The 15748-nt window shown below is 41.4% G+C and overlaps 2 non-coding genes across 2 annotated transcripts; one reads left to right on the forward strand and one right to left on the reverse strand.

Annotated features, from left to right (window-relative positions):
- Positions 1–7611: 7611 nt before the first annotated feature.
- On the reverse strand, positions 7612–7684 carry TRNAV-AAC (transfer RNA valine (anticodon AAC)). Its single transcript has one exon. It is a non-coding gene; the product is annotated as a tRNA-Val (tRNA).
- Positions 7685–13105: 5421 nt separating this feature from the next.
- On the forward strand, positions 13106–13178 carry TRNAV-CAC (transfer RNA valine (anticodon CAC)). Its single transcript has one exon. It is a non-coding gene; the product is annotated as a tRNA-Val (tRNA).
- The last annotated feature ends 2570 nt before the right edge of the window (positions 13179–15748 follow it).

Genomic DNA, 15748 nt, shown 5'->3' on the forward strand with positions numbered 1-15748 from the left:
TAAAGATTCCGATTGTTCTCCCTTCCTTTCATCCATGCTGTTTTTCATTTGACTGTGCAATGCCTTCCCACTCTGTCCTGGCTAAGCACTGAGACTTGGTTTGGCCAATAGGATATTAGCAAACTTAACAAAGAAGACTCTTGAATAAGACCATTTTTCTTTTTGCTTGCTTTTTTTGGTTGTTTAAGGTTTTTGTTTATTTTTTAAAATGATCTTTATTTTTTAGAGCAGTTTTAACTCTTCTAAAAACCTTCATTTTTAGAACAGCAAAATTGAATGGAAAGTTCTCACATACTCCCTCCACTGCCACACACACAATCTCTTCCACTGTCAATATCCTAAATCAGAATGGTACATTTCTTACAACTGATGAACCTACTTTGACACATCACTGTTGATGCAGGCTCGGTGAGTCAAGGAGTCAAAAGAAAGATTTCTTGGACTCTCAAGGTCTGGCAGTAGTGCTCTTTTATTCAGAGAATAGCATGGAGCAGCATGGGGACAGGACCATGGACAGTAAAGAGCTGCAGGCATGGGGACAGGACCCATGGGCAGTAAGAGCTACATACTTGGGTTGAGGGTAGGGCTAAATTTAAGGCATAGGTATGTGAGTTATCTCTTTACAAGACAAAAGAAAGATTAGTAAAAAAAAAAAAGTCATTAAAATGGCATCAGTGCAGGTGGGGTCTGGTTATTGGGTGGTCCTATAACTTTAGATAAGAATCAGATGGGATTAAGGCAGGCCCTCCTATGCTTCCTGGAGGATGATATAGATCAGTATGTAGGGCAGGACACCTTGGGCTTCTCCCTGGGGCAGGGGCAGCCTTGATCCTCATCAATTATCACACAAAGTCCAAAGTTTACACGAGGTTTAACTCTTGGTGTTGTACATTCTATAGGTTTTTACAAATATATCATGCCATATGTCTGCCATTATAGTAGCATACAGAATAGTCTTACTGTCCTCAAACTCCTCTGTGCTCTGTCTATTTCTCTCTCTCTCTCTCCAAACCCCTGGCAACCACTGATCATTTTATTGTCTTCATACTTTTGCCTTCTCCAGATGTCATGTAGTTGAACTGTACAGTATGTAGCCTTTGCAGATTGGCTTCTTTCACTTAGTAATAGGCATTTAGTGCTCCTCCATATCTTTTCATGGCCTGGTAGTTCATTTCTTTTTGGTGCTGAATAATACTCCATTGTCTGGATGTGCCACGGTTTACTTATTTATTCAGCTACTGAAGAACTTCTTGGTTGCTTCCAAATTTTGGCAATTATGAATAAAGGGCTATACATATCTGTGTGTAGGTTATTGTGTGGACATAAATTTTCAGTTGTAGGGGAGGAAGACAAATCCTTTACCCTCTAGGTCCTTCTGGCTGGGCTAAGGATTAAATTGACATGAGACAGAATATCAGGAGAAAATCAAACAAAGCTTTATAACATCTATACATGGGAGAAACTGAAGAAAATTGAGCAACTTGGCAGGATGGCTGAGGTTGCCATATTAAATACCATCTTCAGCTAAAGGACAAAGGAGAATATTGCGGGTGGTGGGAGTCAGTTATGGGAGATTACCAGAAAAAACACTCTAAACAAGAATAAGGTTATTACACAGATCTAAGTCCTTGCCTTCAGCATTGATAAGAGTTTCAATGAGATAAGGTCATCTTGGTACAGAGAGTGAGATATCTTTACAAATGGAGATTTCCCTTACAAATGTAAATCTCTCTTACAAAGAGTACCTTCTATTTGGTTTTTCAGAGCTTTCCCCATGTATGCAGTTTCTTAAAAATTAACCACCCAGAAATAATCCTTATGCCAAAGAGACACATCTTGAGGTGGCAAATTCTGATCCCCCACACAATTCATTTGGGTAAATACCAAGAAATGTGATTGCTGGATGGTATGGTTGGTAAGATTGTCTGGTTGTATAAGAAACTGTCAAACTGTCTTCCAAAGTGGCTGTTCCATCTTTCATTCCCACCAGCAATGCATGAGACTTTCTATTGCTCCACATCCTTCCCAGCATTTGGTATGATCAGTATTTTGGATTTTGGCCATTTTAATAGGTAAGTGGTGGTAACCTCATTGTTGTTTTAATGTGCATCTCCATAATGACATAATGTTGACCATCTTTTCATTTGCTTACTTGCCATCTGTATATCTTATTTGTTAAGGCATCTGTTCAGATCTTTTGCCCATTTTACTCAGGTTGTTCATATTCTTGTTGTTGAGTTTTCAGACTTCTTTGTATATTTTGGATAGCAGTCCTCTATCAGTTGTGTCTTATGCAAATATTTTCTTCCAGTCTGTGACTTGTCTTCTCATTCTCTTGACAGAGTCATTTTCAGAGCCGAAGTTTTAAATTTTACTTGAGTCCAACTGATCGATTGTTTCTTTCATGGCTTGTGCCATTGGTGTTGTATCTGAAAAGTCATCACTAGAATTAATGGGCATCTAGATTTTCTCCTATGTCATCTTCTAGGAGCTTTATAGCTATGTGCTTTACATCTAGATCTATGATCCATTTTGAGTTAATTTTTGTGAAGAATGTATAGAAGAGGATGACATTTCCTCTACCCAATCTGGATCCTTCTGACCGGACAATGAATTAAATTCATGTGAGACAGAATAACAGGAGAAAATTAAACAAAGCTTTATAACATGTATACACGGGAGAGGCTCAGGCAAACTGAGCAACTCGCCAAAATGGCGGAAGCTTTCACCTTAAATACCATCCGCAGCTAAAGACAAAGGGCAATGTTGCAGGTGGGGGCAGTCAGTTATGGGAGATTACCAGAAAAGCACAGCGAACAAGGGGAAGGTTAATATGCAGATTTAAGTCCTTGCCTTCGGTATTTATTAAGAGTTTCTAGAGATAAGGTCATCCTCCCTTCTTCCTGGTACAGAGAGGGAGACACCTTTACAGAGGGAGATTTCCTTTACAAATGTAAATGACTCTTAACAAATGGTAAGTAAATTCTACTTTTCACACTTTGTTTCCTGTCTGCAGTTTTTAAAAGTAATAACCCCAAATAATCCTCATGCCAAAGAGACATATCTTGGGGTGGCCAATTCCAGTCCCCCACGAGTGTCAGTTCTGTGCCTAGATATTGTTTTTTGCATGTGGATGTGCAATTGTTCCAGTACCATTTGTTGAAAGGACTGTCCTTTATCCATTGTATTGCTTTTCTCCTTCATCATAGATTGACTGATTATATTTGTGTCAGTTTACTTCTGCACTTCTTATTCTCTTCATTGATCTATTTATCTATTCTTTTGCCTATACCGCAATGTCTTGATTGTTGTATCTTTATAACAATTATTGAAGTCAGATAGAGTCAGACCTCCAACTTTGATCTTCTTTGTCAATATTGTGTTGACCATTTGGATCTTTTGCCTCTCCATATAAACTTTAGAATCAGTTTGTCAATACCCACAAAATAACCTGCTGAGATTTAGACTGAGATTGTGTCAAATTTACAGATAAAGTTGGGAAGAACTGACATTTTGTTAATATTGAGTCTTTCTACCCATGAACATGGAATCTTTCTATTAGTTTAGTCCTTCTTTGATATCTTTCATCAGAGTTTGTAATTTCTCTCATACGGATATTATATAAATGTTGTTAGATTTATACCTAAGTATTTCACTTTAAGGGGTGCTAATGTAAATCATATTGTGTTTTTAATTTAAAATTCCAATTATTCATTGCTAGATAAGAAAGTGATTGACTTGTGTATATTAAACTTGTGCCCTACAACCATGCTCATAATCACTTGTTACTTCCAGGAGGGTTTTATTCTTCTTTTTTTTTCCTGGTGGCTTTTGCCCTGAGCCATCTTGAGAATTTGACTGAGGTAGGCATGCTGGAGAATGAGAGATGTATGGAGATTAGCTGATTGTCTGTTCACCAGAGATGTGAGTCAGCCCAGCTGGGACATGAACAGTCTGGTCAATCCCATCTGTGTTAGTGATTCATAGACTAGTGAGCTAACTAGATTCAAATTGTTTTAAGCTTCTGAATTTGGATGGTTTGTTAAGCAGTATATTTGTGGCAATAGATAACTGATATGTACACTACAATATCACTCAATTTACTCCAGCAGAATTAGTCCCCGGATATTCCTCAAATATTCAAGGTAAACTCCACATCAGGGTCTTTTAGGGCACTATATCCTATGTCTGGAATGACTTTACCTAGATATCCCCATGGCTCATTTGTTTACTTCCTTTGGACTTTTGCTCAAATGTCACCTAATAGTCCATTTAGAAATTGAAAAGGAAAACTCACCCTTAATGTCTATGGGGGACTGGAATTGGCCACCCCAAGATATGTCTCTTTGGCATGAGGATTACTTTGGGCTGGTTACTTTTAAAAACTGCAGACAGGAAAGAAATTCTGAAAAGTAGAATTTACTTACCTTTTGTTGAGTCATTTACGTTTGTAAAGGAAATCTCCCTCTGTAAAGGTATTTCCCTCTCTGTACCAGGAAGAAGGGAGGATGACCTTATCTCTAGAAACTCTTAATAAATACAGAAGGTAAGGACTTAAATCTGCATAATAACCTAGCCTTTGTTTACTGTGCTTTTCTGGTAATCTCCCATAACTGACTGCCCCCACCTGCAACATTGCCCTTTGTCTTTAGCTGCGGATGGTATTTAAGGTGAAAGCTTCCGCCATTTTGGCGAGTTGCTCAGTTTGCCTGAGCCTCTCCCGTGTATACATGTTATAAAGCTTTGTTTAATTTTCTCCTGTTATTCTGTCTCACATGAATTTAATTCGTGGTCTGGCCAGAAGGACCCAGAGTGGGTAGAGGAAATGTCTTCCTCCCCTACATACCCTTCCCTGATCAATTGTTCTCCTTAGCATTTATTATCATATCATCTAGCATTTTATTTGCAACTTTACTTTTAAAAATTTTCTATAACCCTGCCACTAGAAAGGAAAGAAATTTTTGTCTATTTTATTCACAGCTGTTATCCCAGTGACTAATGCAGTATCTGATACATAGTATATTTTCAATAAATATGTATTAAATGAATGAGTGCTTAAGTTCTTCTTTGTCTAAAGCAAAGAGGACACATGCTTGAAGAGACCTTGGGGGAGGAGCAAACATCACCTTAGATCTGGCCCTCCAGAGATGTTGGGTTGATGGAGCTGGAAAGGCATATTTTCCTTTTCCTAAAGAAAGGTCATAAGAGGAGACACTTGGTGTTAGCTTCCTCCATCTCCCTTTCATCACTCTATTATCTAGAAGCTAGCTGGAGTGGGAGTTACCCAATTAGGGTTTTAGGGATAAGGTCACCTATACTCCAGCTAGAAGAGTCTGTAAATTTAACAAGATCTATAGAGGGTCTAGATTATCCTGACCCCATTCAATGGCAGTAGTTCATTGCTCTATATGCTGGCAATTAGGGATTAATTTGAATCAGTAAATCTCTCAGTGTCATTTTTTCTTTGAATCTATTATATCTCTTCTGTCTACTGTCAGATTCTCTTTGCTTTTTCCTGTTCCAATTTCTCCCCTAAAAAATCCATGTGGACCACCTATCTAAATATTTGAACCACTTTTGGAGCAGACTTTTATTGAGGATCAGGTTATAGGTCTCCTTACAGGTGACTTGTTAGCCCATGGATTGACTGAGTTTGAGAGCTCGTGCCCAATCAGATATGGCTGGAGGTTGGATGTCACGGTTACATGTTAGAAAACATGGCCACTCTTAAAATTCATTTATTACTTTTGTGATTGCAGGCTGACAGTGGAACAGTGTCTATTAAATGAGACTAATGACAAGGCAAACTAGTGGATTGCCAAATCTTTTACTCCATAGTGGACATCTCATGATTTCTTCCACCATTTTCAATTTTAGCATCATTCTAGTACCAGTCCTCATGTAACTTTGTCCTAAAAAGGAAAAATAACAAGGAAGAGAAACATGGAATTAAAATCCATTTGTGACATGTGCTATCATAAAACTTCAGAAAATTCCTTGGGCAACTCAAGGAAAGGAATTTTCTTGTATTCCTATCAGTATTACTAATGGCTCAAAGAGCGTTTTATCTGCGTTGACTAGGCCAATCTTCTGACTATTGGATTATTCTCATGAACATAAAAAATACTATTTTACTCCTATCTTAAAAAGGTTTTTCTTGCCCCAACATTTTCTTCCAGCTACTGTCTTATTTCTCAGATGACTTTATACAAAATCTCTAAAGCTCTATACAGATTTATTATCTGCAGTTTATTTCCTCTCATTCTTCTCCAAACTCACTACATTCAGCTTATTTGCCACCAACGCTTCATGGAAACTTCTTGTCTAGATTACCAATGACCTCTCAGTGTCTAAAATTAATGATCACTTTCAAGTCCTTGACTTCTCAGGAGGCATAGGCACATTATCCTTCTTAAAATATTTTCCTCATTTGACTTCCAAGACAGTGCTGTCCTGATTCGCTTTCTACCTCACTGGCTTCTCCTTCACAATATCCTTTGCTTCACCTCTTCTCACTCACACTTTTGTATGCTGGAATGTCTCAGGGCTTGCTCCATGGTCCTCTTCTTTATCCACACTCACTCCCTGATTTCTTCTGTTCTCATGGTTTAACTAATGTCTATGTGAGTGCAACTCACTAATTTGTATCTGCAGTCTAGATCACTCCATTAAACTCCAGATTTATATATTCAACTAATTTCTTAGCATTACACCTGAGTGTTTTATACTAGGCATCTAAAAGTTACCGTGTCTAAAATGCCCAATGTTTCCCTAATAATACTGCTACATGCAGTCTTCCTCATTTCGCATAATGGCAGCTCCCTCCTTCCAGGTTTTCAGCAAAATACCTCAAAGTCTTCATTGATTCTACTTTCTGTCCCTCCTCACATCCCCCTTCTCAGGAATGTCTCTTGATTCTATCTTTAAAATATATCTATACTGTGACTACTCACCAACTCGACTGCCACCATCCCATGTGAGCCACAGTGATTTCTGATATGCAGCACGATGAGAGGGACTTAACAGATTTCCTTACTTCAATTGTTTCCTCTGTGCAAAATATTCTCCCCAGAGCTGGCAGAGGGGCCCTTTTAAAACACTCCAGTCGCGTAAAGTCACTTCCCTGCTTAAAATCCAACGTCTCTTCATTTTATCAGAATAAAGGCCAAAGTCCTTAAAGAAATGATCAGGCTCCACGTGATCTCTCCCTTCCGTTCTGTTCCCTCTCTGACTCCAGGAGCCACTCTCCCCTGGCTCTTTCTCCTGCAGTTACAGGCGGTTTCTTGATCCTCCTTGCGTTCATCAGCCACGCTTGTGAGTCAGGAGGGTCATTCTCTGTTTCTGCACATAACGGATGGGAACGCCTCCTAGGACGGTCAGCCGCCGGAGACAAGCGCAGGATCTTCTCTAACCCAACGGAATGGATAGGACAGGATTACTTGTTAAGTGGACCGAGGAAGCAAGTCTGAGCTCTCATCACGTTAATTCTTGTAAATGAAAGTCCCGGGCTGTAAAGTGAGCACAAAGATTTGGTAGTTGATGGAAATGTGAAGAAATTCAGATAGAACATTTCTGGAAGAGAATTCATTTTTCACAGGAAAACGTTGTGCTTGTCTCCGCCCGGTTTCGAACCGGGGACCTTTCGCGTGTTAGGCGAACGTGATAACCACTACACTACGGAAACTCCGCTGCTTTTCCTTTCCACATTCATCAACTAGTTACAATGAACTGAAAATTTGTTCTTTAATTCGTACTTCGATGAGGCGCTGTTTTCCTCAACGCCTTCCGATTCTTAGATCCAACAACATGTAAACTCGTAATTCATAGTCAGGCAAATGCTACTCTTGGAGCCCCAGTTACTTTACAAGCACCAGGCAGGGAAATCTTAGGCAGGCTTCCGGGAAATTTTATTTCAAGAACTTTCTTGATATCTTCTCACATTTCTCTGACTTGTAACGCCCTCTGATCTTCATCTCCCGATGACTGAAAATCATCCTTTAGGAACTAGAACCGCCTGGCCTAGTTTAGGGGACTTCCTCGGGCAACGTCTTGAGAGACCGAGGGGCGGAGGGCGGGGTGGCGGACTGCGCCCAGCTGTCTGTCAGGCGCGGGTGTCGGGGTGGCTGGGAAGTTTGTGGAAGTGGAATCTGGCGAGTAAGTCCAGCAGACGTCAAACGAACTTCTCTCTTCTGTTCTGTGTCACTCATGATTACTGCTCGGGAACGTGTCATCTCGGTGTGTGGTGTCCGTTAAAGTCTCATAGCAGGAAGACGACCTTTGTGACTTACTTGACTCTCTTTTGTTATTCACCACATTTCAACTCTCCTAAGTCGCTGTCCTTACCTCGGACACTGGAAGCGATCTGCCTTCTACTAGGTTCTAAGGCTGAACCCCTGCAAAGGTGCTCAGTGGTGAAAAAGTGTTTGTCCCCAAGGTAGTCTTGAGAAAGTAGTGACAGGACAGAGGCGCCTGGCCCTTTGAGAATGGTCGCTGACTGGCTCCCTCTCGTGACAGCCAGAACTTGACCTGATGAAAATATTGTGGGCGGTGGAGGAGAGAGGCTTGTTTATCATTAGCACAATCCTAGCCCCACCTTTTTTTGCTTTGAGATCAGATCCGCGAGATAAAGCCCTATTATATTTAAGGCATATGCATGTTTGTAAAGCTTTCTCACCAATTTGGTTTGACGTTTATTTTAAAGAAACCATTGAATAGCCCACTCCCATTCTGGTCACTGGAGGCATCCGATGCCCTAAAGGAACTGACAACCTAGAAAGAGGGGAGCGGGACCTGAGGTGATCATAATTTAGTTACACACAGTAATTTAGTTACAATAAGAGCGCTGCATGGAATGCCAGCTATAGAAGCCACCGTGTTTTCTCATATGTGCACAGAAAAGGGGCATCCCCTCCAGTCTTAATGGTCAGGAAATATTTGCTAGGGAAAATGATGTTACTTAGTTGATGGAAAAAAAAAAAAAAAATGGAGGTGGTTGAATAGCCTTGCATGGAGAAGGTATTTCTGCATTGAGGTGAACGTGGAACAGAGGGTGAATGCCGTGTGAGGAGTTCCAATTGTAGGTTTGAATCAGAGTGTGCTTTTATTTATGCCTTTTCCTCAGGGAAATTTATTCCACTGAGTGTAAGTAAAATGACATGTGTTGGATCAGGGAGGTAAAGGAAGACCCTCCATACTATGGAATTTGCATTTAATCTGAATGTGATAGGGGATGGAGAACTGACAGTTTAAAGAGGAATATGACATTTTCCATTATGATCCAAAGACCTCTTGGCTTTTGTGCAAACAATGAATGAAGATGGCCAATATTTTATGATAAATTTTTCGAGCATTCATAACATTTGAAAGAACTGTGTGGTGAACAGCACATGCATATTTACTTATTGGAGGCCGGTTCTCAGCTTGCTTTGCTGAGCACTTCTACTCTAAAAGTCAATCCTTCCCTGACACTTTCCCTTGTCTCTGGAATGAATCTATTGCTTGGCATTGCTTCCAGAGCAACCTCCGTGAGCCTTCGCCTTTGTGAGGAGGTGGGCATCATTGAAAAGCCATCTTTCCATGGCAGGTTGGGCTCATTTTCTTTTGAGCACATAGGGGATGCAGGTACCAAATGTTCTTCTCTGTTGTCTAAGGGGCAAATGGCCTCATAGGGTTTTTGTCTTTTTGAAGCTGAATGGCCTGAAGAATTGAAGTGTTATCAGACAGGACATCAATTTGAGAGCTTTTTTTCTTATGTTGGTAGCCTGTCAGGACCTTGGTAGTGAGATTTTTCAGACACCTGCTTTTTTTTTTTTTTTTTTGAAGATTGGCACCTGAGCTGACATCTGCGGCCAATCATTTTTCTTTCTTCTTCTCCCCAGAGGTCCCCAGTACACAGTTGCATATTCTTGGTTGTGCTATGTGGGATGCTGCCTCAACATGGCTTGGTGAGCATTCCATGTCCACTGCTGGGATCCAAACCAGCCAAAACCTGGGTTGCTGAAGTGGAGGGTGCGAATTTAACCACTCGGCCCTGGAGCTGGCCCCTAGTTTTGTTCCCCACTAGATCCAAAGTAATCCAAGCACTGACCCCTTTTTCCTGGGTTTTTATTTCATAACAGAGAGACCAAGAAGTTGTTTCACAATCTTTCCCATCTGGGTGATTCCTGCTACAGTGGACTGCAAGGTTCTGGGATCTCACTGACATCTACATTCCCTAATTTCTTTCTGGATACCATAAGGAGCCACCTAAAAGTATTTTCAACAAAGCCTGAGTGCCTATAATTGCCAAATGTTCACAGAACACAGAATTAATGGCTGATTTGGGGGACTATTGTGGAAACTATGGAAATATGGCATGTTGTCAGCTTTAGCCAACGAAGAGGAGACCAGGGATTCAGATGGCCTGAGCAGGCCTTGAGTCCAGCACCAGGGAGAGAAATTAATGCTCAGGAACAGAAGATAATCTCATTTGCGGCTCCTAAAAGCGGAGCTCATGTGGATCCTGTCCCTTAGCTCTATATTCTGAGAAGCCGGAGCAGCAGGGGAGGGAGGATGGTGGTGACTGAGCCAGCATTTGTCAGAAATTAGGAAGAGCAATCAGAAATAGCAACAGCTTGCCGGGAAAGTTCTGACCATGTCCTGGAGTGACATTTGTTTCTTCAGTTTAACCTCATTAGGTTCACATGGTCAGTGGTGAAATGAGAGACAGGGAAATTTGACATAAAAAATTATTTTCTAGCCTCTTTAGTACTTCGATCCCAATAAATGATGCTTCCCTATCACCACCTACTATTTTACTAATCTTTGGTGTTTCACAGTAAGTTAGAGATAGAGAATTATAATTATGGGAGATTAAGCACAGCATTTGCTTTCTATCTCAAACTGTACTACAGAGAATATTAGGGATATTTAAGGCATAAATGCACGAAGATAAACAGATGAGAAAGTGGAGACAACAGCAATTTTGAAGACCAGAGAGCAGAATGATTAGCGTGACAAAGGAAAAATGATTATTATGCTTAATATTTTTTTTAAAGCTTCTTTTTAAGGTTCATGCATGTTACATGTACATCTACTCTATTGCACCTCATAGTTGCATAATATTCAATATGATGCATTTATCACACCTACCTATTTAGCATCCAATGATGGCATCAGGGTTGAATTGGATCCTGAAAGACCAAAAATAATGCTGCAGTTAACATACCCATATGATACAATCTCCGCCTTTGTGAGGCTTTTTGTGTGTGGGAGTGATCATACATACCCAGGCGCAGAATACCTGTATCTTTGGGATGAATAATCTTAACTTGAGTAAAAAGTATTAGACTGCTGTTCAGAAGGGCCGCATCAGTATAAACTTCCACCAGCAGGACATGGCAGAGTTATTATATCCCCATTCCTGTGATAATTGACACATCTGCGTCTCTGATTCTTCCAATTTATTCTAAGTAGAGTAATATCGCATTTTATTTTGCCTTTTTATACATTACTGATAGTATTAAATGTTTAAAATCTTTGTTAATCTTTTCAGAGTCTTCTCTATCTTGACTCTGATTAATATCCTGCCCCCCTTCCTTTCCCATTTCCTATTGAGCTTTCTGTCTGATTCTGCTGATTTTCATGGCTCCTTACTGTACTATATAAAGTTGTCATTTTTAAACATTTCAGATATTTTTACTTTTATCACATCTATTTACTTTTTCATTGTCATTTACTCTGTCATTGAAAATATCTTTGATTTGCATAAAGTAAACTACACCAATGCTTTGCTTTACTGTCTGTTCTTTTAAAGTATTTTTACTTTTTTAAAAGTTCCTCTGTGTTCTCTGGGTCATAAAGACATTTTTCTACATAGATTTTTATTAATTTGCATCTGTTACATTTAGGTATTTACAATCTCTAGATAAGTATATTTTATAGACTCTACAGATGATTTTACCCTATGTTAAGAACCACAATAATAGAATAATATAAGAACTCCCATGTGTGCCAATGCATGGGGACTCTTTTTTGAGTATGCCCCTTCTTGCACTAACTACATTCTCACTCCTCCCAATGAAGCTCTGACGCCAGCACTGACAGGCTTGCTTTTCTCTCAGTGTGCAAAGGCAAGAATCTCTCATGCCATCTCTTTGCTTGCTGGCACAGAGTGTCTAAAAGGCCAGAGACAGAGCACTGAGCTGGATGGAACAATGAAATGCATGACACATTCCTTTCTGATGGTTTCGTCAGGCAATAGAGGGCATGTGTTTGTGAACTTAGTAAGCTCTGTGCCTTACTAACAAAAGTTGGATTCCTTTTGCATCAGTGGTTTTAAGCCTGGGGAGAGTTGTCCTTGGACCTTTTATACTTGTGTCTTATAGGTGACACAACCATCTCACGTTGCAGTTCTTTCTTCTGGTAACCAAAATAACAGAGAAGTATCTATGTATTTATTTTAGTGGCTCTCAATAGGGGTTTTATGCTGTTTATAAATTAATTCTATTCCAAATCCTACTGAGGATTTGATTTCATCTGTGGTTCCAGATGACTTCACAGAATTTCAACACAAAACCCAAATTATCCATCTGGGACTTGCTTGAATGAGTTCTTAAACAACTCACTACCCCATTTATGAAGTATTTGGCAGTGTCTTACTACTTGGTAGATTATGTGGCTCAGTGCCTAGCACACAGTAGGTTCTCAGGAAAGAGATTTCATTAGTAGATAGTTAGAACTCTTGGTTAAAATATTTCCCTATTAAAACCAACGTCACGTATTCAAACTCCAAACTACATTTGCACACACTAGGGTTTTCCAAATTTACTTCAGGGGGAGTTTGTCTCAATATTAACTATCCTCCAGCTCCAGACCTGAAGCCCTCACCTGAACAATCAGATTCAATGGGTTTGGAATGGGAGCTTAGATTCAGCAGGCAAAACAGTGTTTTCTGATGAGGAATAAGAAGTGTAGATACCACCTTTGTAGCGTTATGAGGCAGGGTTCATATAGCTGCATTCGCCCTACCTGTATCACTCCACTTCCTTGCCCCTTTGGCTTTTCTTTCCAGATTCGCTAAAAGAAGCATCTGTTGAGCATGGAAGAGAAAACACAGGGCAGCGAGGTTTCTGTAGTGTGGTGGTTATCACGTTCGCCTCACACGCGAAAGGTCCCCGGTTCGAAACCGGGCGGAAACAGCTGTGCTCAGAAAGGCTTGTGTTTTGAGGATTCTCCTAAACTTCCTCCCCAGACGTATTTGCAATTGCACCAAAGCAGGGTCCAGGAACCTCTGCGCTCTTTGTTCTGTCTGGAAGAGATGGTTGTTCTCTAAGGGTTCACCACTGGCACGTGGACAGCTGGGTGTGAATAGAATGAGGGCCCTAAGGGGGTGTGGAGGGGGCTCATCTCCGCTTCATTAGGAATGGAAAGTGTCCCCCTGAGGGCTTTCTGAAAGGAAAAGGTCGAAAACCGAGCGTCGACAGCCACTTGTCTCTAGCAATTTATTTATTGCCAGGCAAATATTTTCAGCTGTCACCTGATTTTTGGGGACGAGAGAGAAGAGAAGTATGCGGGTACCGTGGGGAGGGAGATGGATAAGACAAGATTCTGCAGGGAAATCTCAGTGGAGCAGAGCCCACTGCTGACCCTGCCTTTCGTGGTGACTCCTTTCCTGGATGCTCCCATCGCTTGGTCCCCACGAAGACCTCAGAAGCTCGGTTCGCAGTCAGCTTGATCATCACCTTTCCGTTCCTGGGCATTTCCACTGAGGTGCCCGATTTAGGGAAACCTGGAGTCGCGCAGAGCTCTGAGCGGGCCTTGCCCCCTTCCGGCCAAGAATCGGTTCAGGGTGCTCAGGAGTGTTCCAGGAGTGCCAGGAGTTCACTCGCTCAGCTTCAATGGGATCAACAGGAAGTTCCACTTAGACCCAGGACACTCCAGGTGGATTTAGATGGGCTTGGGGTGTGTTTCTCTGCACGTCTGTGCACTGAGGTCCTCGCAAGGAACCTGGACGTGCAGATGTTCTTGCTGGAGGTTTCCCCGGGACTCAGCCCACAGCTTTCGCAGATTACTGAGCTCTAACCAAGACGATTCCCAGTGGCAGGAGGCAGCCAGCGTGATGTAGATAAGTGGGACCACATGCTGGGTTTTTTTGGAGGTGAGGAAGCAGACGGGGAAAGGTTTACTAGTGACTTGCTTGTGTGTGTTAGTCTCATATTTTACTCAAGAACATGAGCCATGCGCAATGGTCTTTCTTTTCAAATGGCTGAGTAGTTCAGCGGCGTAACTTAAGTGGGTTCAAAGCCCACTTAAGTACATCGTATTTGGCTCCTGTTCAACAAGAAAGTCCTTTTTGCTGGTGCCAGAGCCTGGACTTAGTAAGAATGTGAATCGATTTAAAACATTAGCAAATATCTGCTGGCTCTTTGTTTATTGTTCTGCTTCTTAGGCCTAAAAACAACCCTGAATTTTGTCTTCAAGCTTAAAAATAAAGTGCCTCATTGGGAGTGTTAAGTAGGTTCTTGAATGAATGTCTCTAACACAGTTCTATCAGGCTACCAGCGTTGGAGAAGTGCTAATGCACTACTTCCCATCCTGTAATATCTCTGAAAGAGAGCAGTGAGAGGGGAATCCTCCTAATGGGCAGAGCTTTGGGCGGTGGACCTAGTCATCTACTGCTTTCAGATATCAGAATAGACATGAACTCGTGCACAGAGACTAATAGCTGGGCTCACTGTTCAGAGAGAGCACAAAGTGTGAAGATTTTTCTATCACATGTTAACTTCCACCAGAGTGCATCCGCCACAGGAGAAGTACTAAACAGCCAAGTAACCAGAATGCTTCTGCCAGTTGTTGCCAGTCAGTATTAGTACCTAGCAACTCCAGTGCTGGCAAATTGGTCACATGAGTGGTGTAACCAGGTGGCAGGGATGGCCCAATAGCAAGGGGTCCTATTCGTCAAGGCTGATCAACTTTTTGCCACCACCAAACATTGAACCTGCCAACCGTACAGACCAAGGCTGAGTCCTTAATGAAGCACCTCTGCAGGAGAGCAAGAAGCCACCTGCCTCTTATTAGTTTACTCAGGAAGAGTGAGCAACCTGACCAACTAGAGTCCTAGAGAAGATATCCCCAGAAGGGATGAAGTCATTATGTGAAGGAAGCGGCTCTGAGTAGCACAAGTGGTGGAGTGGATGTTCCACCCGGAACCACCACTTTCTAGAGCAAGGCACTCATTTCTCCCAGCAGCCTGGAGTGTTTGTTGATAGCTCAAAGCTGAGCTCCTCCCAGGAATTGCTTTCAACTAAAGGAAGCTACTTTGTCTAAGGTTACACCCTCTCTCTGGGAGCAGCCTACATCTAAAGACAGGTCTCTGAGGGAATACAACAAATCCTGTGTCTCAATTCAGGGCAACTCTGAAGGGTCATTGCAGCTCCAAAGCTCTCCGTGGGCTTGGATGAGGCCTCTGTTGCAATGGCATCACAGTTCAAGCTTTCTGTTTATCCTCTTCATTCCTCGTGTATGTTGTTCCTGGAAGCACTTCCGAATAAACTTCCTTCATAAAAACTACATCTCAGAATCTGTTTGTCAGAGAACACAATCTAATACATTCCCTTAGAGTGTTTGCAAAAGAGCTACCATATATATCATTTTAAAGCATGTCAGATTTGTCTCTCCTAAAATCAGAATTATCCAATACCTCCCCATTGTACTTGGAGTAAAGTCAAATTCCCAATATCTCCTACATGACCCTACACAATCTAACCCT

This window comes from Equus asinus, chromosome 8 (genome assembly GCF_041296235.1).
Source record: "Equus asinus isolate D_3611 breed Donkey chromosome 8, EquAss-T2T_v2, whole genome shotgun sequence".
Lineage (NCBI taxonomy): Eukaryota > Metazoa > Chordata > Mammalia > Perissodactyla > Equidae > Equus > Equus asinus.